Source organism: Piliocolobus tephrosceles, chromosome 5 (assembly GCF_002776525.5).
Source record: "Piliocolobus tephrosceles isolate RC106 chromosome 5, ASM277652v3, whole genome shotgun sequence".
NCBI lineage: Eukaryota > Metazoa > Chordata > Mammalia > Primates > Cercopithecidae > Piliocolobus > Piliocolobus tephrosceles.
The window spans coordinates 156872284-156898999 of record NC_045438.1 but is presented as its reverse complement, the minus strand read 5'-3'; the positions used below and the strand labels follow the sequence as shown (position 1 = coordinate 156898999).

General features: G+C 36.5%; 1 long non-coding RNA gene across 1 annotated transcript in view; it reads right to left on the bottom strand.

Annotated features, from left to right (window-relative positions):
• LOC111521797 overlaps positions 1–24466 on the bottom strand; it is a 74782-nt gene extending 50316 nt beyond the window's left edge. The window contains exons 1-2 of the long non-coding RNA XR_002725067.2: positions 24306–24466; positions 23565–23620 (exon numbers count right to left, since the gene is read on the bottom strand). This is a non-coding gene — a long non-coding RNA (uncharacterized LOC111521797). The remainder of the gene's footprint in view (positions 1–23564; positions 23621–24305) is intronic.
• Positions 24467–26716: the final 2250 nt, after the last annotated feature.

Below are 26716 nucleotides of genomic sequence, written 5' to 3'. Positions count from 1 at the left end.
AGAGCAATAGAAAGTACCTAATCTAAAAAAAAAAAAAAAAAAAAAAAAAGAGAGAAAAAAGATTAGAAAAAAGTGAAGCGTCTCAGTGATCTATGGAAACAATGTGGAAAGGTTTAACATATGTGTAGTTGTAGTCTCAAAAATAGGGGAGAGAGTGCAAAAATATTTGAGAAAATAATTGGAAAAAATTTCCCAAGTTTGGTGAAAGGCATTAATTAACAGCTGTAACTATAACAAACCCAGTGAAGCTCAAGTAGGAAAAATACAAAGTAAACCACATGTAAGCACATTAGAATCAAACTTCTGAAACCATGGTTAAAGTGAAACTCTTGAAAACAACCACAGATTAACCACAGATTAACATATTCCATAATGTGGAATGACATGAAATAACAATAATTTCTTGTCAGAAACAATGGACACAAGAAGACAGTGGAATGACTTTTCTAAAATGATGAAAGGAGGAAAAAAGTCAACTAAAGGCAAAAAAAAAAAAAAAATTTGAGAATGAAGGTAAAATAAAGATATTTTCAGATAAATGAAAACTAAGATAATGTTTATTAGCAGACCTATAGGACAAGAGACACAAGGGAAGTTTCTTGTTTGTTTGTTTGTTTGTTTGAGTCAGAGTCTTACTCTATTGCCAGGCTGGAGTGCAGTGTGCAATCTTGGCTCATTGCAACCTCCGCCTTCTGGGTTCAAGTGATTCTCCTGCCTCAGCCTCCCGAATAGCTGGGACCACAGGGGTGCACCACCACATCCAGCTAACATTTGTATTTTTAGTAGAGATGGGGTTTCACCATGTTGGCTGGGATGGTCTTGGATCTCTTGACCTCGTGATCTACCCACTTCAGCCTCACAAAGTGTTGGGATTACAGGAATGGGCCAGAGTGTCCAGCTAAAAACACAAAAGAAGTTCTTTAGGCAAAAGGAATTAATGCCAGGTGGACACTCAGTCTTTAGAAAACAATGCAATGCCCCAAATGATAGATATGTGGCTAAGTATTAAGATTACCCCTTTCTCCTAATTTGTCATAAACAAACATGACTAAAGAAAAATCTATATTTGCTTTAAACCCCACATTATTGTGGGATTGATAACATTTTTAGATGAAGTACATATGACAACCAAAACAGAAGTAGTAAATGAATCTCTATTTTCAGAAAGATTCTGCTTTACATGAAGTGGTCCAATATTCAATCTAAGTAGGCTGTGAAAAATCAAGGATGTAAACTGTGACCCCTAGAGCAACCACTTGAAACAATACAAAGTGATATAAATAAAAAGCCAACATTCATTAAAAAATAATTCTCAAAAAAATTTAATTAAACAAAAAAAAATTGAGAAAGTAGTAACAGAGAATTTAAAAACAAAAAGCAGACGGGACCAACAGAAAATAGTAGTAAGGTTGTTACTCTAAACTCAACTCTATCAATAACTTAATTAAATGGAAATGAACTAAATGCTTCAATTAGAATTAAGACATTCTCAAAGGAGATAAATGAGTAGGATTCAACACAGTTTCTCCATAAGAGATGAACTTTAAATATAAAAATACAGATATGTTGAAAGCAAATGACAGGAAAAGATTTATTATGCAAACTGTAAGCTAAGAGGGCTGGATTGGCTATATTAATATCAGATGTAATAGATGCCACAAGACAAAAAGTAAAAAACAGACATACTATAATAATAAAGGAATAAATTTACACAAGACACAATAATTATACATGTATATGGGTCTAAGAAAACAGGTTTAAGATACATAACATGAAAAAGTAACATAATTGAAGGAGAAAGAGACAACTCCACAATGACAGTTGGAGATTTTTTCATGCCTATTCTCCCTATTTAATATAGTTGGAGATTTTAACATTACTTTTAACAGCAATTGGCAGAACAAGCAGATAAAAGACCTGAATAATTTTCAGTCTCCTTTACCTACTAAATTGACATTTATAGAACACTACACCCAACAATTGCAGAATAAACATCTTCAAGTAACGTGTAATGTTTACCAAGATAAACGAAATGCTGGGCCATGAAACAAGTCTCAGCACATTTGAAAGGATTAAAATAATGCAGACAATGTTTTTGGATCACAATGGAATTAAATTAGAAACCACAAACAGTAAGATATCAAAGCAGGATAAAATTCACATATGTGGATATTTAAAAACATATTGTCTATAATCCATGGGTCAAAGAAAAAAGTCATAAGATGTATTAGAAACTATTTCAAACGAAATGATAATGAAAATATATCAAAATTTGTGGAATACAGCTAAAGTAGTGCTAAAAGAGAAATTTATACCTTTTCAATGCTTAGGATAGGAAGGAAGAAAGGTATACAATGAAGGACCTTTGTTTCCACAGTAAGATCCAGAGAAAGAAGAGAAAAGTAAATCCAAAGTAAGTAGAGGGGTTGGGTGCAGTGGTTCAGGCCTATAATTCCAGCATTTTGGGAAGCCAAGGTGGGAGGATCACTTGAGGTCAGGAGTTTGAGACCAGCCTGGCCAATATGGTGAAACCCCATCTCTACTAAAAATACAAAAATTAGCCGGGCATGGTGGCACATGCCTGTAGTCTCAGCTACTTGGGAGGCTGAGGCAGAATAATCTCTTGAACCTGAGGGGTGGAGGTTCGTGAGCTGAGATCATGCCACTGCACTCCAGCCTGGGCTACAGAGTAAGACTATGTCTCAAGACAACAACAACAACAACAACAACAACAAAAAAAAAACAAAGAAAGTAGAAGGAAGGAAACAATAAAGATATTATAAGAGGAGGAACATATGAAACAGAAAACAGACAAATGATAGAGGAAATTAATAGGTATAAACCATTTTGGGGTTTTTCTAGGGGAAATGACATCAAAGTTTACAAACTACATATAGACTTATCTAGAAAAAAAAAAGAGAAATTACCAATATCAGGAATAAGTATGTGAATATACTACAGATCCAACAAATATGAACAAGTGTATGCTAATAAATTCAACAACTTAGAAGGAATGGACATATTTTCTGAACAATACAACTTACTAAACTGACACAAGATGAAATAAAAATTCTTAACTAGTACTATATATATAAAAGAAATTGAATTTGTTATCAAAATCTTCCCTCTGAACTCTGTTAAACATTTAGGTAAGAAAAAACATAACAGTCTTACACAAATGCTTTCAGAAACCCAGGAGGAAGAAACACATCCCAATGCATTTTATGAGGTCAGCATGATCCTGATACTAAACTTCACAAAGACATTTCAAATAAGGAAAATTAAAACACTGGTCACGTTAAGTCGATTTTCTTTCCCCATCACTAACAGGAAGGCAGGAGGGCCTGAGTTTGCGGGTGGGGAATGTGGGCTAGCTGGCTGGTAGGGCTACAACATCAAACTTGTATGCAGTTCCCAACTGCACATGGAAGAAAATGAAGCCCAATCTGGCCTTCAGGTTACTACAAGACCTTGAAAGAAGCCTGAAGTGGGTGAAGAAATGTAGAAAAATTAACTTACAAGATAAAACACCTGATTGGCTGAGTAAACATTATTGTCAAACACTTTATAGAACTAGTGCTTATAGGAGAGTTCTTTGCAATTATGCTATGCTAGCAATGGTTGATTTTGCTGATCATCTGAACAATCCACATGGTGGACACTGAAAATAAATAAAATAATTGAGTGATAATTAAACCAGGACACAAATGGAAAAAAAATGATGAAACTTCTGAACAGAAACAAACCAATAAAGAAACAACAGCAATACGCAGAACTCCAGTGCAGAAGAAGAAAGTGAAGAACAAAATGAAGGCATTTAACCCCTAAACTTTGAAGAGAATAAAAACAAAGATCACTTAACATTTTTATTTGAAGTTTGGTTTTTACAAAATACATCTTTGGATGAAAATGAGGTTGACCAAATCTCAAAGGGTTTCTTTTCTCCTTTTAATGTTTAAGCACTGCTGGAGAGCAGTGTACTTTCTGGTGAGGCAGTTCTGAGAAAGTTCTTTGAAACACATTATTCAGTTTGAAAACACAACAGAAACAGGTGCTTGAGATCTACAACAGCTGCACTGGGAAGAAACGGGGAAGTGAGAGATTCACTTCTTTCCTACTGTCGCTAATATGGAGGACATAAAAAGCTGAGAAAAAGTAATCACTGGTATTGGTGAGGCTCACTGATGAATCTCAGGGCCAGAGAGAAGGATGTGGGATTTCTCCCTTCTGAAGCTGATGCAGGAAGTTTGGCTGTGAAATTTCACACTACAATAACTGAGAAGTGGGAAATGAACAGGAAGTCTGGTGTGATCTGGCTTAGATTACGTCTAGTAGACTTTCTTTCAAAATGGCAATCATGATAACTAGAACTTTAGAGAAATAACCCGAACATACCTACACACCTTGCTCTTCCTCTGCCTTTAATATGTAGAAGTCAAAATCAGTTTTCTGTTGTGAGAGGATCATCTATTGCTTTGGGAGCAATTAAAGATGGCAGTTCTCTTTTCTATGTTGATCACAAGTGCTTTAGAGCTCAGTAATATAATGTCTGTCCTCTTTCAGAACAACAAAGAAAAGGCAAGTGAACTGAAAGAAATCTGCTATTCACAATGTACAGGCATGCATGATGCTTTTGAAATGTTTTTGTTAGCAATTGTTTTGTGTTTAGATCATATAAAGGATGACACCAATGTTAGATGGAATACCTTTCTAGCTGGTTGAGCTTTTGTTCTCTGTAATGCATTAACATTTTGATTTAATTATAAATCATTGTTGTTCATAAAAGTGTCCTATTTTCAGAAAGGTCATTTGGAATAAATCTCCAGGGCCACACCTCCGATGTCTTCTTAAAAATAGGCAGCTTGACTGCAGTGTTGCATTACAGAAAAAGTTTGAAGATATTTATCTTTATTGTAAATTTTGATTTGAGGAAGCCACAGGGTTGACAACTATACTTAATGCTGAAATGAAACATGCTGAGAAATTCCTCAAGGCTCCACCAGATAATCTAGAATCTCAATGAACCACAGAGAATTACTATAAAGAAATAGTGCTCCAACAATGAGGCACATTATCCAGGACCTTAAACATGTTTTCTTAGAACAGTACCTCACAGTTCTTAAATGTTCTTCAACAGTCAAAAGCAGTTCACTGGTGGCCTCGGTCATAGAACAGCGAACACCATGCCAATGTGTACTGAGCTGACTTATTCAATCCTGATACATTCTCTGCCAACCTTCAATGTTGGAGGTTAAGGCCAAAACACAGAAAAAAAGACAAAGAGCTTCCCCCTACCACATATAAAACTCCCTATTTATCTCACTTAAAGTTTTTTTTTCTTACTATTTACATATTACTGAAGGTCCTGTGTATTCTTCCTTTTGATGAAGTTTGAGAATGAAAGCTATGAAATTGGATGAAAGCATCTCAAACCATAACTAAGAAACACTTCAACAGATAAGAGGTCAAGTAACTTTGCACTGCTTAACATAAACATTGATATAAAAATAGGATCTTAATTTAACAGTAGACACATATATTAAAAAACTATACATAAAGCCAGAACTTCCTACAAGTACCTAAAAACCATTGAAAATGCCTAATAGTTTTTCTTTTTATATTTGATATTTAGAGGAAAAGCTGTGAGTTGTATGTAGGCCACTTAATCACTGAATATTTACCCACAGACCTTTCAATGGATATATTAAACAATAAAAATCTGCTGTTGAGTGGCCACTATTTGAACTTTCCTTCTTTGAAGACTTTTCCTTTCAGAATACAGCATTAAAAGAACATTCTATTTCTTTTGTTGGCAAGCTAGGGATATTTTAGTAAAGTAATTTTGAGCATAATGTCATGAATCTAATTATCAGGTATTATTAAGTTACCAGTTCTTTCAAAAAGTAAATGTTAAGGAGGTGTTAAGAGAAGGAATATATCTTAGAAAATATTACAATAAAGCACAGGATTGACCTTTGACTAATGGGTGTTAAAAATACGGAATGGGTAGTTAAGGAAATTACCAACCAGCAGCAGAAACTGTGAACTCACCAAACCGAGATTTCAATGTAGATTTCATCTTTTTTATGTGGCCATAAAGACAGAATTAGAGTTTGAATAGAAAGTAATCCAAAGATGTTCCACATCTGGTTGTTTACATTCATTTGTTGGGTTTACATCTTAACATGTCCAAAGGAAGACATACAAGTGACCCAGAAACATATTTTAAAAAAGCACAACATCACTAATCATCAGAGAAATGCAAATTAAAACCACAGTGAAATATCATCTTACACGAGCCAGAATGGCCATGATTAAAAAGCCAAAAATCCAACAAGTGTTGATGAGGATACAACAGAAAGGGAACACTTATATACTGTTGGTGGGAATGTAAATTAGTACAGCCTTTATGCAAAACAGTATGGAGATTTCTTAAAGAATTAAAAATAGAACTACCATTTGATCCAGCAATCCCACTACTAAGTACCTACCCAAAGGAAAATAAATCATTATACTAAAAAGACAACTGCACTCATACGTTTATTACAGTACTATTCACAATAGTAAAGTTATATAATCAACCTAAGTATTTATCAATGGATGATTTGACAAAGAGGATATCATATTATATATACATATCTTTTACTTCTCAGCCATAACAAAGAATGAAATCATGTCTTTTGCTCAATAAGGATTGAACTAGAGGCCATTGTCCTAAGTGAAATAACTCAGAAACAGAAACAGAAATACTGCATGTTCTCACTTATAAGAGGGAACTAAACAATGGGTGCACATGAACATACAGAGTGGAATAATAGACACTGGAGACTCCAAAGGTGGGAGGCTGGGAGGGAGATAGGGTTGAAATATTACCTATCGGGTACAATGTTCACTATTTGGATGACAGGTACACTAAAAGCCCAGACTTCCCCACTATGCAATGTAATTATGTAACAAAATTGAACTTGTATCTTCTAAATCTAAGTACGTACATACATAAAACCCTAAGAAACTCTAAGTAAACTAAGAAAAGATGGAAATTTTCTTGAGCTGATAAAGGATATTTATGAAATTCTTATAGTTAATATAATGCTTAGTGGTGAAAGACTAACCATATTCCCTTCAAGATTGGACTCAGGGCAAAGATGTACCCTCTTAATGTTGTAATAGAAGTCCTAGCCTATGAAATAGGGCAAGAAAATGAAATAAAAAATATAATGTTCGTTGACGTAGAAAATTCCAAAGAATGTATAAGCAACCACTAGAACTAATAAGCAAATTTAACAATATTACAGGATACATGGCCAATACTCCACAATAGTCCTTTTATGTACTAGCAGCAAACAATTGAAAAAATTTTAAAAATCCACTTATAATAGCAATTAGAAATATGTAAAATACTTACAAATAAATTAAATAAAACCATACAAAATTTCTATACTAAAAATTACAAAACATTGTTGAGATAAATTAAGGAAAACCCAAATAAATGAAGATATATACTATGTTCATAGATTAGAAGACCCAAACAAACATGAAAAAGAAGAAGAAAATTGAAAGATTTACCCTATCTGAATTCAAAATGCACTAAAGTTAATCAAGATAGTATATGGTATTGGCATAAGGTCTAACAAATGTCAATGGAACAGAATAGAGAGGCTAGAAACAGACTCACACTTACACAGTCAATTAATTTTCAACAGATGCACCAAAGTAATTATACTGGGGACAAAGGAAAATTTTTTCAAAAAAAGGTGCTGAAACAATTGCATATTTAAATGGAAAAGTTTATGCAAAAGGAATCTGAATGTTCAGCAGTGCTTTTGTCTGGTATGGTAATCTGATGTGTTATCTTTCCTATTTATATATCAGTAATGTAATATCAGCTAATCAAAGCACTGTTTCCACGAATATAGTGATATTTCTACTGCAGGGTACTCTTTTTCTTTTTATAAAAATAATCTTTTTAAATTATAAAAGCAACAGATTTTCACTAACAGCTCCAAAAATAATATATAAAGTAAAAAAAAATAAATTACTCGTCATCACACAACCCAGAAATCACCAAAAGTGACATTTTGAGGTAGTCTTCCCAAAATATTTTATTTTGCCCACAGTATATTACTCTGGTGGTCTTCCTAATCTTCTGAATATGATGTCATAAAATTTGTATAATCTCATACAAGATCATAGGAGATGGGGGAAAAAATTTGGATAATGCATTTTTCATCCTAATGTTAACTTGCATGTAATTTTTTTCAAGACTCCTTGAGATTAAATTACTTTTGTATTCATGTACTATGGCAATATTAGCTTTCATTTCATGATTTCTGTATTTCTATTTACTGGAGACATAAATTCTAATTTTAAGTTATATCCAAATTGTACTTCCAATAGACATCTATTTCCGAAGTACCTGCCAAACTTATAATGACTGTTTTTTTATGAAAATAACTCTATTCCCTATCCCCTATCCAAAATGTAACTTTAATGTTAGACAAGCATGATTCAAGGAATTAATTATGAAACAAATTTGTTTTTGTCATCTACTGTTACATTAAGTTTATTTTGTATGCTCATTTCTTCCCTTGCCCCGATGAAATTTAGGGCAAGTCACAAAACTGAACATTTCAACATTATGCTTAAAACCACAGAAGCAGTCTCTGGGCAACCAAATTTATAGTAATCAGTTCCATGGCCACAGTTGATTGTTCAAGTTCTGGCAATCTGATTTAACTGGGGCAATTAGGCTGTAACCCAAGAATTTCTAAGTAAAGTCCAAGAGTAAAGTTTATATCTTCATGTGTCCTGCAGCCATAGCCCACTTTGAAGCCTGAAGACCAGAGAAAGGAAGTCTTTAAGGAGAAGGAAGATAGGAGAAGATGCAAAAAGGAGAAGCAAAGATGTACACACAGTACTTCCTGGATTCTGTCAGCTGTCAGTTGCTGGTTTCACTTCCTTCCAGAACTCCAGTTGCATTCCCGCCTTTTGATTCTGTGAAACCCCTCAATCATTGTAATGATTAATAATACCCAACTCCAGGTCAGGCACGGTGGCTCACGCCTGTAATCCCAGCACTTTGGGAGATCGAGGAGGACAGATCACGAGGTCAGGAGTTTGAGACCAGCCTGGCCAATGTGGTGAAACCCCATCTCTAATAACAATACAAAAAATTAGCCGGGCATGGTTGTGCATGCCTGTAGTCCCAGCTGCTTGGGAGGCTGAGGCAGGAGAATCACTTGAACCTGGGAGGCAGAGGTTGCAGTGAGCCGAGATTGTGCCACTGCACTCTGGCCTGGGTGACAGAGAGAGACTCCATCTCAAAAATAATAATAATAATACCCAAATCCCAACCTTTCTTCCTTTTTTTTTTTGGTCAAGTTGAGTTTCCATTAAAAAGGCTCAAATAATACAAAAATTAATGTGGCTTGTGGGAGGTTTTCTCCTATAAACAACCAGTCTTAATCATGGTCCACATATTTTTGGCTTCACTCATGGTGATAGCCCCTCTTTTATCTATTCCCTCAATCTGAGGGCCCATTTTATTTTATTTATTTTTAATAATTTCAACTTTTAGATTCAGGGGTATAAATGCAAGCTTGTTACATGGGTATATTGCATGGTACTGAGGTTTGGGGTATGGATGATTCCATCACCAAGGTAGTGAGCATAGTATCCGATGGGTAATTTTTCAACACATGCTGCATTCCCTCTTCCCTCCAGAGGTCTCCAGTATGTACTATTCCCATTTTTATGTCCTGTGTATTCAGTGTTTAGCTTTCACTTATAAGCAAGAACATGTAGTATTTGGTTTTCTGTTCCCGCATTCACTTTCTTAAGATAATGGCCTCCAGCTGCAGCCATGCTGCTGCAAAGGACATGATTTTATTATTTTTTACAGCTACATAGTGTTTCCTAGTATATATGTGCCACATTTTATTTATCCAGTCCACCATCAATGTGCATCTAGGTTGATTCTATGTCTTTGTGCTTGTGAATACTGCTGTGATGAACATAAGAGTGCATGTGTCTGTTTTGTAGAATGATTTCTTTTCCTTTGGGTATATATTCAGTAACGGAATTGTTGGGTCAAATGGTAGTTCTGTTTTAAGTTCTTTGAGAAATCTCCAAACTATCTTCCACAGCAGCTGGACTAATTTACATTTCCATAAACAGTGTGTAAGCAATTACCTTTTCTCTGCAGCCTCACCAGCATCTGTTATTTTTTGACTTTTTAATAGTAGACATTCTGAATGGCTACTATTCAGATGGGTACAGTACAGTAAAGTACAGTACAGTATTCAGGTGGTACAGTACAGTAAGATAGTATCTCACTGTGGTTTTGATTTGCATTTCTCTGATAATTAGTGATGATGAGCATTTTTTTCATTTTGTTGGCCACTTATGTGTCTTCTTCTGAGAAGTGTCTATGTCCTTTGCCCATTTTTTAATGAGGTTATTTGTTTTATTTCTTGCTGAGTTGTTTTAAGTTCCTTACAGATTCTGAATAGTAAATTTGGGGTCCATTTTAGCTGTAAACTTATGGTGCTTCCTGCACACTCACCAAAGTGCTGAACGTAGAACTATTTAGACCATCTCTGCTCTCATAAAAGTTCAGTGTCAAACGTTTACGTATATTTTCCTGAGTAGAGAGAGTAGATTATCAGAAAATGATTATGATTTGACATTCAGTGACTTCTTTAGATTATTTTTTTTCTTTTTTCTTTTTCTCTCTTTTTTTTTTGAGATGTTGAGATGGAGTCTCATTCTGTCACCCAGGCTGGAGTCCAATGGCGCAAGCTCAGCTCACTGCAACCTCCACCTCCCAGGTTCAAGTGATTCTCCTGCCTCACCCTCCCGAGTAGCTGGGACTACAGGCGCCCGCCACTATGCCTGGCTAATTTTTGTATTTTTAGTAGAGACAGGATTTCACCATGTTGGTCAGGCTGGTCTCAAACTCCCGACCTCAGGTGATCCACCCGCCTCGGCCTCCCAAAGTGCTGGGATTATAGGTGAGAGCCACTGTGCCCAGTCTTTCAGATTCATTTTCAAAAAGTTCTAATCCCTTCATGTTATTCATGGAAAAGAAATCAGGTTTTGTTTGCCTTACTATTATTTACAATATAGACAATAGTTTTAATACTGTGGGAATGAAGCATTTGAGTATTTTTTGTCTTTTGAATGTCAATGAGTTCCATTTTCAGAAATTTGGCATGGGTTCAGCATAAATGTATGTGACATATATTTAGTGATTAAGACAAAAAGAATAACATTCACTAACATTGCTAAATAAAAATTTTCCAGTATTACCAATATAATTTATATTGTTCATTATAGCTTTAAGGGTTTTTCTAGAAAACTGAAGACAGCAGAGAATTAACACAACCCTAAAATATCCTGAAAACTAAATTTTGCTTATGCAATTGAGGAAATTATCTTCACATTTCACATTACAGACTCTGTCTACCTTCAGTGAAATATTTTTGGCTTAGAAAACTAGTGTCTAGAACACATTAGGTTTCAGAAACAGTTTTTTGGCACTTCTGTAAGAAACTCCACTCAACTTACTGTGAAATTTTATTAAGTAAATTAAGTGAAAATGGTTTAATAAGTATTCAATATCATGTTAGGTGGTATAGGTATTAAGGAAAAAAAGATGAGTTGTGGCCTTTGCCCTCACTTGTCTGATAAAATAGTTGGGAAGAGACATAAAGCAACAATTAATAAAACAGGACAGCTCAGAGTAATGTGTATGCTGATATTTAGAAGTTCTGAGATGAGAGAGAGAAAGATGGAGCAAATATAAACATAGAAGCCAAGAACAGAGGACACAGAGGGAGCAAGTCCATCCTGCATTTCTGACCACTTTTCTGTTATTCTTTCCTTGAGGCTCCACTGAAATGAATAAAACCTGAAATGGTCAGAGAGAACTGCCTAGAGGAGGTGAGATTTCATCTGGGGCCTGATGGAAGAGGTAAGACTGGAGAGGATAAAAGGTTGGGTGGATAACATAAGTCAAAGCATAGAAATGAGAATATGCTCAGTTTTGCAGAGAAGCAATGCCTAACTAGACTACAAGTGCATGTTGAAGCCATGGGAAATTATACTAGGTGAAGATGGTGGATAAAGAGATGTCAGAGGAGTGTAAACATGAAGCAGCAGAACATAGGGAATGGTTGAGCACAGGGAATAACAATAATTGGGTTTGGAGAGATTAGTTGGTCAAGGTTATGCAAGACACACTGGAAGGGTAGAGACTGGCATTAAGTCAGTTAACTAGGGCATTGCTGTAGTGTTCCTTCCATGAGACAGCAAAGATTTGGGCCAGGACATGTGTGTCAGTGCACATGGTGAGACAGGATGAAAGCCATTCAAGGAAGAAACATACCTGGCTTGAGCATGCTGGGCTAGAGATGATGGTAGGACTTCTTGTCCAACAGGAGTTTGAAGGTATGGGGCTAGCGATTAGGGGAGAGGGCAGCAGGGAGAAACAGACTGACAGAGATGAGGGAGCCAATGGCATAGCAGTTACAACTGAAACTGAGAATGGAAGAGATTCCAGAAAGAAAGAATGTGAAGGGAAGGACAGAGAAATGTGAGTTGGGAAGCACACACATTTAGGACATAGGCTAAGTAAGATGAGCAAGTGCAAGAGCGAACACCCAGTCTGGAGTGTGAGGCTCAGAGTGTGGCCAGAGAACCAAGGGAGCAGACTGCTAAGGAGGAGGATGTCACCACCAGGGCAGGAAGAAACCGGATGATCCAGAAGGTGAGGTCCTTTGGGAGAAGAGTTTCAATGGCAATCTGGGACTGGAAATGGCATCACATGGATAAAGGAGGAAAGGCGATGGGCCACTGGTCAGGTCAAATAGTGAAGCAGTTATGATGACAGGCTCTGATGGCCACAGTACCTGAATCCTGATTCCACCCAAACTGCGCAACTTAACGGGTAGAAGTTTATCTAAGTCCCAGTGCACTGGGTTGAATGTGGTCCCCCAAATTCATGTCCTTCCCAGATCAGAATGTGACCTTATTTCGCAGTAGGGTCATTACAGACATAGCTAGTTAAAATGAGGTTATAATGGAGAAGGGTGGCTCCATAATCCATTATGATTGGTGCCTTTATAAGAAGAGGACAGAGACACGGAGAGAGGCATGCACAGGGAAGACACCCAATGTGATGACAGAGGTAGAGACTGACGTTATGCAGTTGCAAGACAAGGAACGCTAAGGGCTGCTGGCAACACCAGAAACTAAGACAAAGGCATGGAACACAGTCTCCCCTTTGAGGCTTCAGAGGGGGCCTGCCAACACCTTGATTTTGGACTACCAGCCTCTAGGACTTTGAGAAAATAAATTTCTGCTATTGTAAGCCACCAGTTTATAGTATTTCATTATGGCAGCATCAGGAAACTAACATACTCATCCTTAAAGTAAGGAGAATAACACTGCTCATAGGCAGGCTGAATATAACATGAAAAATGCTTAGCACAGCGTCTGCCCCATAGAAAGAACTCAGTTAAAGCCAGGTGCGGTGGCTCACACCTGTAATCCCAACCACTAGGAAGGCGGAGGCAGGAGGACTGCTTGAGGCCAGGAGTTCGAGACTAGCCTGAGCAACAGAGCGGGACCCCATCACCAGGGAAAAAAGGGAACTCAGTTAAATGTTGGCAATATACTGTGTTATTCTTTGAAGAACTTTTATTGTAGGGGAAAGGAAAAAGTGATCTTAGATGAGTCAGGTAAACAATAAATGTTGTTTTTGATTTTGTTTCTCTTTTAATAGGAGTTATTTGTGTATATTTAAACACAGAAAATAAATAAGATCTCCAAGGAGAGGAAAATAGCTAAAAAATTTGGAGATGATATGACATCTTTATCAAAGACCAAATCTGGTGCAAATGAAAGATTTCAAGAGATGTGACTGTAAAGTAAAATATTTTTAGTTAGTTAGTATTTTACTTTATAGTCACATTTGTTTCATTTATAATTCCCAGTTGATATTACCCTTCAGAGAAGACACTCTGGAAGGGTATGACTCTTATTCTAATATTGTTACCATTAGCTCAAATACTTTTTTTTTTTTTTTGAGATGGAGTCTCGCTCTGTCTCCCAGGCTGGAGTGCAGTGGCCCAATCTCGGCTCACTGCAACCTCTGCCTCCCGGGTTCAAGCGATTCTCCTGCCTCAGCCTCCCGAGTAGTTGGGACTACAGGTGTCCGCCACCACTCCCGGCTAATTTTTTTATATTTTTAGTAGAGACAGGGTTTCACCATATTGGCCAGGCTGGTGTCAAACTCCTGACCTTGTGATCCACCCACCTTGGCTTCCCAACGTGCTGGGATTACAGGCTTGAGCCACTGTGCCCGGCCTACCTCAAATACTTTTGAAATATTCTTCAAAACCAGGTTATGAATTACTCAGACAAAGGTTTTACCTCTTAAGACACACCTCAGTTTTGATCAAAATAAATATTTCCCAGGCTGGTCACTTAACTGACACAACACTAAACAACTTCTGACTATATCCAGACACCAAATCTACCCTCACTTTATACACATTCACACCATTGAGGGATTTTTAAAAATGGACCAAATATTTATCAAAGCTGTTTTAAAATACCTAAATATGAAAAACAAAATTCTGATTTTAAATGGAAAATCAACCTTGTTGACTTAAATTCCCAATGACTTCAAACTAGGCAAGCTTTTCAATATAAGTTTTTTGAAGTTATGTATTATACATAAATCTTTTTGCAGTCATTAACAGCCCTAACAGGCTACTCTGACTGGAGCAATAATAAGACTTTCAAGGAGTGTATTTCTATTTTAAGGGTTGGACATCTACTCAGTAATTTCAAAGTAAGTGATCAATTTAAACCCACGGATTTATTATTTTCCTTATATTTTAGACCTCGGTATATATGAGAAGGAAATGGTCTTGCTTTTCAAAGGTTTACAAAGAATAGAAAGGAATAAACAATAATTCAAAAATGCTTAATTATCTATTCACACCATGTTCAAACTTTCAGAAGGGAAGAAGATGGGCAAAGGGCAAAAGGGCCTTTTTGTCTTCTCTTTAGGTAACTTTTCCAAACGTTCCAGAGAAAGAGAAAAGGTCATTAACTAAATCACAATGAGATCTTTTTTTTTTTAAACTTTGGTAAGAACCTAACATAAGATCTGCTCTCTCAGCAATGAGATCCTTTAAATGGGCCTCTCTTTACACATGGACCAGGAATTTGTCAGGGCCTAATCTTCACCTTGGAGTCAATTAAAATCTTTATTCATCCTTCTACTGTACTTCGTGCATTGTGTTTTACAATAAAATACTAAACCGCACTTTGGAAGTTGAAAATCCAGGACGAATATAAAGAAGTTTAAATTAAAGGGGAAGCTCCCTTGGCAGCCAGACTCAGAAGCAAGCAACCCTCCTTGGTTGCAGGGAGGAAGTCACATTTTGTTGTGCAACTTGTTGGCTTCCATGCAATCCTTGGCCTAATTTTGAAAGATGACATCTATTCAGCCATTGCCTAACTCAGTGTCTTACTCAAGAGATGTTTGTTAATTTGATTTTTACAACTGTCTTAAATTCCTTTGGTCATCTGAAAAGATGAAGAAACTAAGATAGTTGACAGTCTGCTCTAGTTGATACAAGCATTTTTTTCAAACTGGAAATTAGGTGACATGACCATGGCTATGAGGAAGGCCATTCACCTTACTCTATTTGTATAATTCCCTAAGCATTTGTGCAATATATATATCAGTGACTGGGTATACATTTATATATATATTATGAGTACACACATATATGTTATATATATTATGTAATATATGTAATACATTTGCTGAGTAAACACATTATATGTGCTATATATATACACATATATAATAATACAAATAATAATACATATATATTACATATAATACATAGTCATGCGTTGTATAATGGCATTTTGGTCAACAATGGACCATTTATATTATAAGATTATAATGGAGCTGAAAAATTCCTATCGCTTAATGACATTGTAGACATCCTAATGTCGTAGCACATGCATTATTTATGTGTTTATGGTGATGCTGATGTAAACAAACCTCCCCTTTAGCCAGTCATATCAAAGTAGAACACATACAATTATATATAACACACAATTGTATTTAAAGAATGATAATAAAGAACTATGGGCCATGTGCAGTGCCTCATGCCTGTAATCCCAGCACTTTGGGAGGCCAAGGTTGGTGGATCACCTGAGGTCAGGAGTTCGAGACCAGCCTGGCCAACATGGTGAAACCCCGTCTCTACTAAATACAAAAAATTAGGCAGGTGTGGTGGTGGGCGCCTATAATCCCAGCTACTTGGGAGGCTGAGGCAGGAGAATTGCTTGAACTCAGGAGATTGAGGTTGCAGTGAACCGAGACTGCACCATTGCACTCTAGCCTGGGCCACAGAGTGAGACTGTGTCTCAAAAAAGAAAAAAAGTTAACATAAAACAGCCTCAGGTAAGTCCTTCAGGGGGATTCCAGAAGAAGGCATTGTTACCATAGGACATGACAGCTCCATGCGTGTTACTGGCCCCGAAGACCGTCCATGGCACAAGATGTGGACGCGGAAGACAGTGATATTGACAAGCCTGACCCTGTTTAGGCCTAGGCTAATGCGTATGTTTGTGTTTTAGTTTTTAACAGAAGAATCTAAAAGGTAAAAAAAAAAAAAAAAGTTTTGCAAACAGAAAAAAAGCTTATGGAAAAAGGACAGAAAGAATGAAAACATTTTTGTACAGCTGTAAATATGTGTTTTAAACTAAGTGTTATTACAAAAAGTCAGAAAGTTTTTAAAATTTAGAAATTCATATAGTAAAATTGTTACTGTAATCTAAGACTAATTTATCATTGTAGAAACATTTTAAAAATAAATTTAAGGTAGCCTAAGAGTGCAGTGTGTATAGAGTCTATACTAGTGTATAGTAAGGTCCTGGGCCTTCACACTCACTCACCACTCACCCACTGACTCAGCCACAGCAACTTCCAATCCTACAAGCTCAATTCATGGTAAGTGCCCTATAGAGTTCTACCAATTTTTATCTTTTATGCCGTATTTTGACTGTACCTTTTCTAAATTTAGATGTGTTTAGATGCACAAATACTTCCCATTATGTTACAATTGCCTGCGGTATTCAGTACAGTAACCTGCTGTACAGGTTTGTTGCGTAGGAGCTATAGGCTGTACCATCTAGCCTAGGTGTGAAGTAGGCTATACTATCTAGATTTGTGTAAATACACTGCATGATGTTCACACAATGACAAAACTGACTAATGATGCATTTCCCAGAAAGAATCCTCATTAAGTGATGCATGACGATATACATTATACAAATAAAACATAATACGTATGTATTATATATATTGCATATAATATGTACAATTATAATGTGATATGGATTATAGAATGCAAATATATTTATTAGTATTATATAACACATATAATACATATATACATCTGTTCTCAGTAACTGTTTGTTACCTATTTCTTTATTGTTTCTAATGTATGTTTTATTCTCCCTTAAATAGATGCTAAGGTCTTCAAGGGTAGAAAAAAAGTATTCTATTTTTTAACACATATAATTAGTATAATGAAATGAAAGTGATAAAAATTATAAATTTGTATTCAATCTCATACTTTTACAATAGGCCAGATATTGTCATTAGTTTCCCAATTAACCCAGATATTTACAATATGAGCTTGAAAAAGTTATCTAAGAAGGCATAAAAAAATGACTATTCAATATTCATCACAGAAATAGGAAAAAATCCTAAGATTTATATGGAACCACAAAAAACCCTGAATAGACAAAGCTCTCCTAAGCAAAAAGAATACAACTGGAGAAATCATATTACCTGATTTCAAATTATATTAATACTACAAAGCTATAGGAACCCAAACAGTCTGGTACTGGCATAAAAACCGACACATAGACCAATGGAAGAGAATACAGAACCCAGAAATTAATCCCTGCATTTAGAGTGAACTCATTTTTGACAAAGGTGCCAAAAACATACATTGGGGGAAGGAAAGTCTCTTCAATAAATGGCGCTGGAAAAACTGGATATCCATATGCAAAAGAATGAAACTAGACCCTTATCTCTCACCACATACAAAGATCAAATCAAAACAGATTAAAGACTTAAATTTAACTAGGACCTCAAACTATGAAACTACTAAAAGAAAACATCAGGGAAATGTTCCAAGACATTGGTCTGGGCAAAGATTTCTTGAGCTATACCTCAAAAACCCTGGCAACCAAAGCAAAATGGAATCCCATCACGCAAAAGCTTCTGCACAGCAAAGGAAACAATCAACAAAGTTAAGAGACAACCCACAAAATGGGAGAAATATGTGCTAACTACTCATCTGGCAAGGAATTAATAAGCACAATTTATAAGGAGCTCAAACAACTCAATAAGAAAAAAGTCTAATAATCTGACTTTAAAATGGGCAAGAAATCTGAATAGACATTCCTCAAAAGAAGACATATAAATGGGCAACAGGTATGTGAAAAAATGCTCAACATTACTAATCATCAGTTGCACGCAAACCAAAACGACAATGAGATATCATCTCACACCAGTTAAAATGACTTTTACCCAAAAGACAAGCAATAATGAATGCTGGGGGAGGATGTGGATAAAGGGGAACACTCGTACACTATTGGTGGGAAAGTAAATTAGTACAGCTACCGTGCAAAATAGCATTAAGTTTCCTCAAAAAACTAACAATAGAATTACCATATGATCCAGCAATCCCACTGCTTGGTATATTTCCAAAGGAATGCTTTTCATGAAGCATTGACAAGATATCTGCACTCCCATGTTTGTTGCAGCACTATTCATAATGGCCAAGATATGGAATCAACCTAAGGGTCCATCAATGGATGAATGGATAAAGAAAATGTGATGCATATACACAATGGAATATTATTCAGCCATAAAAAAGAATCAAATCTTGTCACTTGTAACAACTAGCATAGAACTGGAAGACATTATGTGAAGTGAAATAAGCCAGGCACAGAAGACAAATGTCACATGTTCTCACTCATATGTGGGAGCTAAAAATTAAATAATTAAATGCATGGAGATAAAGATTAGAATGATGGTTACCAGGCTGGGCCTGGTGGCTTAAGCCTGTAATTCCAGCACTTTGGGAGGCCAAGGCAAGCAGATCACTTAAGGTCAGCAGTTTGAGACCAGCCTGGCCAATATGGTGAAACCCTGTCTCTACCAAAAATACAAAAATTAGCTGGGCGTGGTGGTACACGCTTGTAATCCCAGCTACTTGGGAGGTTGAGGCAGGAGAATCACTTGAACCTGGGAGGCGGAGGTTGCAATGAGCCAAGTTCACAACACTGCACTCCAGCCTAGGTGACGAGAGTGAAACTCTGTCTCAAAAAAAAAAAAAAAAAAGATAAAGAATGAATGGTTAACGGGCACAAAAATTATAGTTTGATCAAATGAGTAAGAGCTAGTATTCTGTAGCAAAATAGGGTGACCATAGTTAACAAAAATGTATGTTTTAAAATAACTGAAAGAGTGATATTGGAATGTTCCTAACACGAAGAAATAATGAATTCTTGAGACTAAGGATATCCCAATTACTCTGATTTGGTCATGATCAATGGTATGCCTGTATCGAAACTCACATGTACACCATCAATACAATCATTATGTACCCATAATTTAAAAATTAAAATTTAATTTAAAAATAATTGTAATATGTATTCATAATAATTAAAAAATTAAAAAATAAATTTAAAAAAGAAAGAAACAAAGACCATTGGGAAAATTTACTTTCAGAGTTTCAATTTTTTTAATGCAACTAATATTTCTAGTTGAATTCAATTTATGATGGATTGGGTTAGGTACCCAGTTGGACAGAACTTTAATATGGAAAAGAGTGTTGGGGTAACATTTATTCTGTACATTATATAAAAACTTAGAAAGTCATATAAGTGAAGAAAGGTGGTGTGGATGACTTCTCTAGGAAACAGCCTTTGCCAGCTGCAAGGTGGCAGGATTTTGTGGGTAGACAAGATATGCTCAAATTGTTTGTGTCTATAGAAAATTTGGATCATCTAGCTTTGATTAGTAAGCTGAATTCACCAATTGACTTCTAGAAATAGAATCACTGGAAACCTGGAATACAAAATAATGCATTCTTATCAGAGCAGTATTGGAATACTAATTAGGGAAGCTAAACCACTGAACGAAAAGTCCCAAAATACAATAGCTTGCTAATCTAAAATAATCAAAATGGTCAAAATCTAGTTTAAGGAGAGTGTGTTCAAGTACAATGTGGGGATGGCCCACCTGGGAAGTACAAATTCCAAAGAATGGAAGCCAGTGTTCCAAAGTGTAGAAGTTATCTAAGCTTTAATGCATAGTTACAATGATCTGATTAGCTAATTGGTCTTTTTCCCTTAGGAAAGGTACATTTAACATTCCACATGGAAGATGTAACTGTTATGGGGTCTTGAGCACCATCTGGTCTAAGTTAGACACAGGACAATAAAGGAGGCAGCTAATCTATAACAAAGATCAGTGATTGGAAGGGAAGATCTGGGCTCTGGGCTCTCTTAGTCATTTACAGAACAAGAACAATGAGGAAGAGAGTTAACCTAAGAAGCAGAATTCCAAACATGTGACATGACTCAGTCTCCAGGGCTTACCTTTCCTGTTGTCATAATAAATTCAGAGGGTCTTAAAATTTTATTTTCTTTTATAAGCTCTATACCAAGGAAGTTCAAAGGGGATTCCAGATCAGCTGGGGGCTCCCTGTCCTGTTCTATGCACTCTTTCAAGAACCCAGGCTGATACTGGCTTTGATATCTTTGATATGTGACTTTCAAAAATACTGGAGGGTCACCATCCCAATGAGTCAGAAAAGTAATAAGAGTATGGAGCAACAGTTAAAAGAGGTTTTGATATGCCAGGCATGGAAGTGGCACACATCACATCTGGGCACACTCCAAGGCTATACTTCCCTGCAAGGGTGGCTGGGAAATGTATCAGGTTGTATGCCCAGGAAGAAGAGATTTTAGTGAACAGTGAATATCTCTGCCTCAAAAGTCATTCAACAAGCAGATCTAAAGTTCCTGTAAGTTTTGAGCCTCAGAAGTCTTATTAAAACAGGGGGCAAGCCTGTAATCCCAGCACTTTGGGAGGCCGAGACGGGCGGATCACGAGGTCAGGAGATCGAGACCATCCTGGCTAACACGGTGAAACCGGGTCTCTACTAAAAACACAAAAAACTAGCCGGGAGAGGTGGCGGGCCCCTGTAGTCCCAGCTACTCGGGAGGCTGAGGCAGGAGAATGGCGGGAACCCGGGAGGCGGAGCTTGCAGTGAGCTGAGATCCGGCCACTGCACTCCAGCCTGGGCGACAGAGCAAGACTCCGTCTCAAAAAAAAAAAAAAAAAAAAAAAACGGGGCAAATTGAGGAAGTAATGGTTAAATTTGGGGGATTTGGATTCAGACAGTGTTGGGCTACGTGACCTTGGCAGGTTACTAGCTGCTCAGAGTCACAATTTTCTCATTTGAAAAGTGAAGCTAATAACAGCACAACCTTAAAAGGGTGTTGTGATGGTTAACAGTTTACAGACTGGTATATGAAAGATAGAAAGTGTTAAATAAACGATGGTTTTCAAGCTGTTCATGACAACTCTATTTCTCATTTCATAGCTTCTTTCAATAATAGGAGGGTCGTGCCTTGTTGAACATACTGTATAACCCAGGTGTCTTCAAATCTCCTGAATTTCTCAGATGGTTAATTTTGTGTGTTAAATAGAATCATGGTTAATTTTATGTGTCAACATGACTGGGCCGTGGAATATCCAGTTATTTCATCAAACATTATTTGGGGTGTTTCTGTGAGGGTGTTTTTAGGTGAGAGTAATATTTACATTGGTGGATGAAATCAAGCAGGCTGCCTTCCCTCATGTGGGTGGGGCTCATCCAGTCAGCTGAAGACCTGAATAGAGTAAAAAGGCTCCCCCAAATAAGGGAGAATTCTTGCCTGTCTTTAAATGGAAACATTGGCTCTCCTGGTTCTCAGGCATGCAGTCTCAGACTGGAACTATACCATTGGCTCTCCTGGGTCGCCAGCTTGCCAGCTCACCCTGCAGATACTGGGTCCTCTCAGCCTCGTGATCATGTGAACCAATTCCTCATAATAAATGTCTTTCTATACATATGCAACCTATTGGTTGTTTCTCTGGGAGAATCCTGACTAATACTCTTTCCCTAACTAAAATGCTGCATACAGTTGGGAGCCCCTAAAATCCATTTTCTTACCAATATTGTGTAAACGGTCTAGGTTTGGGAGCAGAATAGGGCTATTTTTAATGGACATTTGTCACTAAACTTGCATTTCTCCTGTATTCTCAATTTTATCACTTACCTTCTATTAATACTACAGTTTCCACCCTACATTAAATTATTTCGTCATGCCCAAACATCACTTTCCACACTTTTACTAAAGGAAACAGTGTTATGGCCCAGGAAGGGCAGGTAACTCCCAGGCAGCATGGACCTAAGTGGCTGGGGGCCAGGGGTCGGTGGAGACTTTTCACTGATCACATGTCATATCATGAGAGTTTAGCGTCATATGAATTCATCACGCTAAAAAAAAAAAAAAAAGGTGGGAAAGAGATAGACTCTTACCCATCAAGAGAATCCTTCACAAGTTCTTTCTGCTTGTTCTTTAAAACAAATAATTATTTAGAAGATTGCCATTCCCATACAGTTCTAAAAAATCTATTAACATTTAAATGTTACAGTAATAAAAACTAGTATTCATTGAGTATTTACTGCTCCAGACTTCACTCTAAGTGCTTAAATGCTAAGTACTTTGATCCTCAAAATATCTCAAGGAAATATTATAATTAAATACATACTATCTATAATGCATAACATATATATTATACATATAATAGAGCACTATAGGTCACATTTTACAGAGGAGAAAACTGAAAGTTACAGAGGTTAAGTAACTCACTGAATGTTGAATGTTCACTCCTGGTAATGCAATAAAATCAGGATTAAAACTTAGGTAGTTTAGCTGTAGAAGTAAGAAATAGAAAAAAATATATACTGTATTATAATCTGATGGAGAAGGGGAGGAAAAGTAGGTTATAAGGAAGTGGAGTTATATGATTTTAGGATTGCTGAGAGTGAATGGTCACTAGATACATTCTAAACAGAGGATGAAGTGTATATCAGTTATGGTCATAGAGATTACTGTAAAATATAAAAACCAAATCAATCCTTTCAAATTATAAGGAACACATAAACAAAGGAAACACAAACCATACCCATGAAATACTTTTTTAAAAGACGCAACAAAAATAGAAAGAATAATATAACTATGATACAAATAATACCACATATTTATCATATCAATGACTAGAAATTATCTAGAAGTTATTCTATTAAATTAGAAATTTCATATTGGATTACAATGTCAAACTCCTAAAACAAAATTATTCAAAAGTTGAAAAAGAATGGAAAAATACATACCAGGCAAATACAAACAGAAAGCAGGGCTCAGGACGTTAACATCAGACAAGATTCACCTAAAGTTTAAAAGCATTTTATAATGGAAATTAATATATTTTTAACTAAAAAAAGCAAAATCATAAATCTTACATACATATGTGTTCACTAAAACACATAGAATCAAAATTCGTAAAGTACAAACTACAAAAAGTACACAGAAATATAGGCTGAAATATATTATTTGTAGAAGACTTAATCTCACTCAGCCTGTGTTAGACTGCATTATTTGTTCACTATCATTTGTTGCCCCTTCCCATTCATTCTTTCCATCCTTCTCTGTAGGCAGAATATACTTTTTTATCCCATTCACTTAGGGGCTTAACTATGCAATTTGCTTCAAACAAGGGAATGTGGATATGTGACATGTATGTGACATGGACCCCATATCTAAGCATGAACTTTAAGTGCACCTATGTAGTTTAGCCCTGCCCCTATTGTTCATGCCAGAGCTGGGATAAGGATGAGATGGGTGAGACAAGGTCTTGCAAGTGCAGGATCAGATTCTGTGTTTATTTAAAATTTTGATATTTCATTAATCATGGATTTTTGCATGAATTTTTATTTTTAAAAATATTACATTAGTATATTATTTATCTTGATAACAGAGTGTTTCAGAGTCTGTTATCAAGACTTGCAGGCAAGGCCAGTGTCCCATTATAGCCCTGGTTCCAGCCCTATACCATGAGAATGGCACGTACTCACAGCGTGACATCTTCCTCAGCCTCAGGTATGAAATGAGAAGACCCGTGGAGCTGGACTGAGCTGAATCAGGCTGAATCAATCTGGATTTTGGACTTGCATGGGGCCGGTAGCCCCTTTGTTTTGGCCAATGTCTCCCATTTTGAATGGCTGTATTTATCCAATGCCTGTACCCCCATTGTATGTAGGAAGTAACTAACTTGCTTTCGATTTTACGTGCTCACAGGCGGAAGGGACTTGCCTTGGTTCAGATGAGATTTGGACTGTGGACTTTTGAGTTAATGCTGAAATGACTTAAGACATTGGGGGACTGTTGGGAAGGCATGATTGATTTTGAAATATGAGGACATGAGGTTTGGCAGGGGCCAGGGGAGGAACGATATTGACTCTTTATGGTTTTATCAGGGGTTTCCCCTTTTGCACCCTCCTCATTCTCTCTTTGCCTGCTGCCATCCATGTAAGAGGGGACTTGCCTTCCGCCATGATTGTGAGGCTTCGCCAGCCACATGGAACTGTAAGTCCAATTAAACCTCTTTCTTTATAAATTGCCCAGTCTTAGGTATGTCTTTATCTGCAGTGTGAAAATGGACTAATACAGTAAGTTGATACCAGTAGAGTGGGGTGCTGCTGAAGATACCTGAAAATGTTTTTCTCAAAGGATCAATATCATTTTATATTTTAATTGATTTTAAAAGCTTTCCTCCAGGTTGTCTCTGGACAGTTTTTAAAATGATTAAGGCTAATGTGTGTTCCCTCACTTTCGTGTAAGAAATAAACCAGGAATTTTGGTTTATGAATTACAGTTGTGAATTGTTTCATGCTGAAGGGCACAGAGTTGAAAGGAAATTTTTGGATTCACTTGGGGTATTCCCTGATTTCCAACAGGATCGTGACTAAACCATTCGTGAATTGGCATATTATTCTGTATCAAAAATCTGTAGGAAAGAAATTCCATAACTTTCATTTGTATTAACTCAGTTTTGGGCTTCATAACTCTGGCTATTGGGAAAACGTCTCATTCTCTTAAGGATATAAGCTTCCAACTTTAAGATTCTTTATCTTTATCCAAGATCATTACCTTTATCAATGCAAACCTGAGTTAAATAGCCTAGAGAGTAGAGACCTTATCTTCAAATCTTACAGATAACACTTTGCACAGAACATTACAGATAGTAGGTGCCAAAAAAATACAGAAGCCAATTAAATTGAATTGAAGAGCAGGGGAGAAGTTGTTGGGTAGCAAAGAACATTACTGACATGAGGCTTCATTGCTGTGTTTTTCTCATTTCCTGACATGAACACTTGGATTCTGTAAAAAATATTTATTCGGAACAAGAACAATGCTTAATTTTCTATGAAGATCACTCAGTGATTCATTCAACAAATATCTGTGGTACATGTGCCAGGCACTGTCCCGAGTTCTGAATATTTTCACTGCGTGCTACTGTGTTTTAAATAACAGTGTGCAATCCGAAGAACTCAAACTAACTAAAGGTTTCTGATATGACAGTTTAATGAGTCCCTGCTCAGGGAGTTTGCTGTGAACCCTTCCCTGAATGTGGTCACATTCCCTAACATCAGTAATTATGTAATGCCAAGTCCCTTAAGAATATCATTAGGTAACCTGCACTTCCCCATCGAGAATCTTAAAGTGAGGGAGTTAACAGTGGGTTAAGAAAGATAATGGGGTTGCTAGAAAGAATAATAGACCAGGAATTCAGAAACTGGGCTCTGAAGTGCTGTCATCTCTGTCAAGTCACTTAATTCACAGAATCCGTTTCCCTATCTGTAAAATAAAATTATAAAAAAATGTTAAAGCCTCTTTTAGGTTTGATATTCTGTAATCTTAATAGATCTAATTAAGTCTAAATTCTAGGAGGAAGATAAATTCTACATTATGAGTTTTGGCTCAATTCCTATTAATGGTGCAAAAATTTCTCTTGTGTTGTGACATCAAAAAGAAAATACAAATAAATAAATAAATATGTGTAGGTAAATATTATTTTAAAGTGACCACCAAGAGCACTATTTGACAGGTAATTCAACCCTTCAGTGCTTTGTCAAATATACTTGATGATTTAGCTACAGCAGGTATTTCTTCACTTCTCTTTGTAAATTTTTCTTTATCCAGATGGCAGAAGGGTTGAAAAAAGGTGGGGGGAGGGGCGGGCTACTGCATATTTGTGTTATTGCTAAAACTTAAATCTTTATTTTTTAAAGTTAAAAGGTTTCACATTTCGAGGAGTTTAACTTGTAGTAGGATTTTAGATGCTCCTCTGGCTAACGCTGGACACGAAGAAAGATAGCAAATGATGGGGAGAGAGGTCGAGTTTAAATTCGAGGGAAAAAAATAACAGGCACAAATCAGATAAAAGAATACTACCACCAAAAAAAGGGGGGACTAGAGCCGGTGA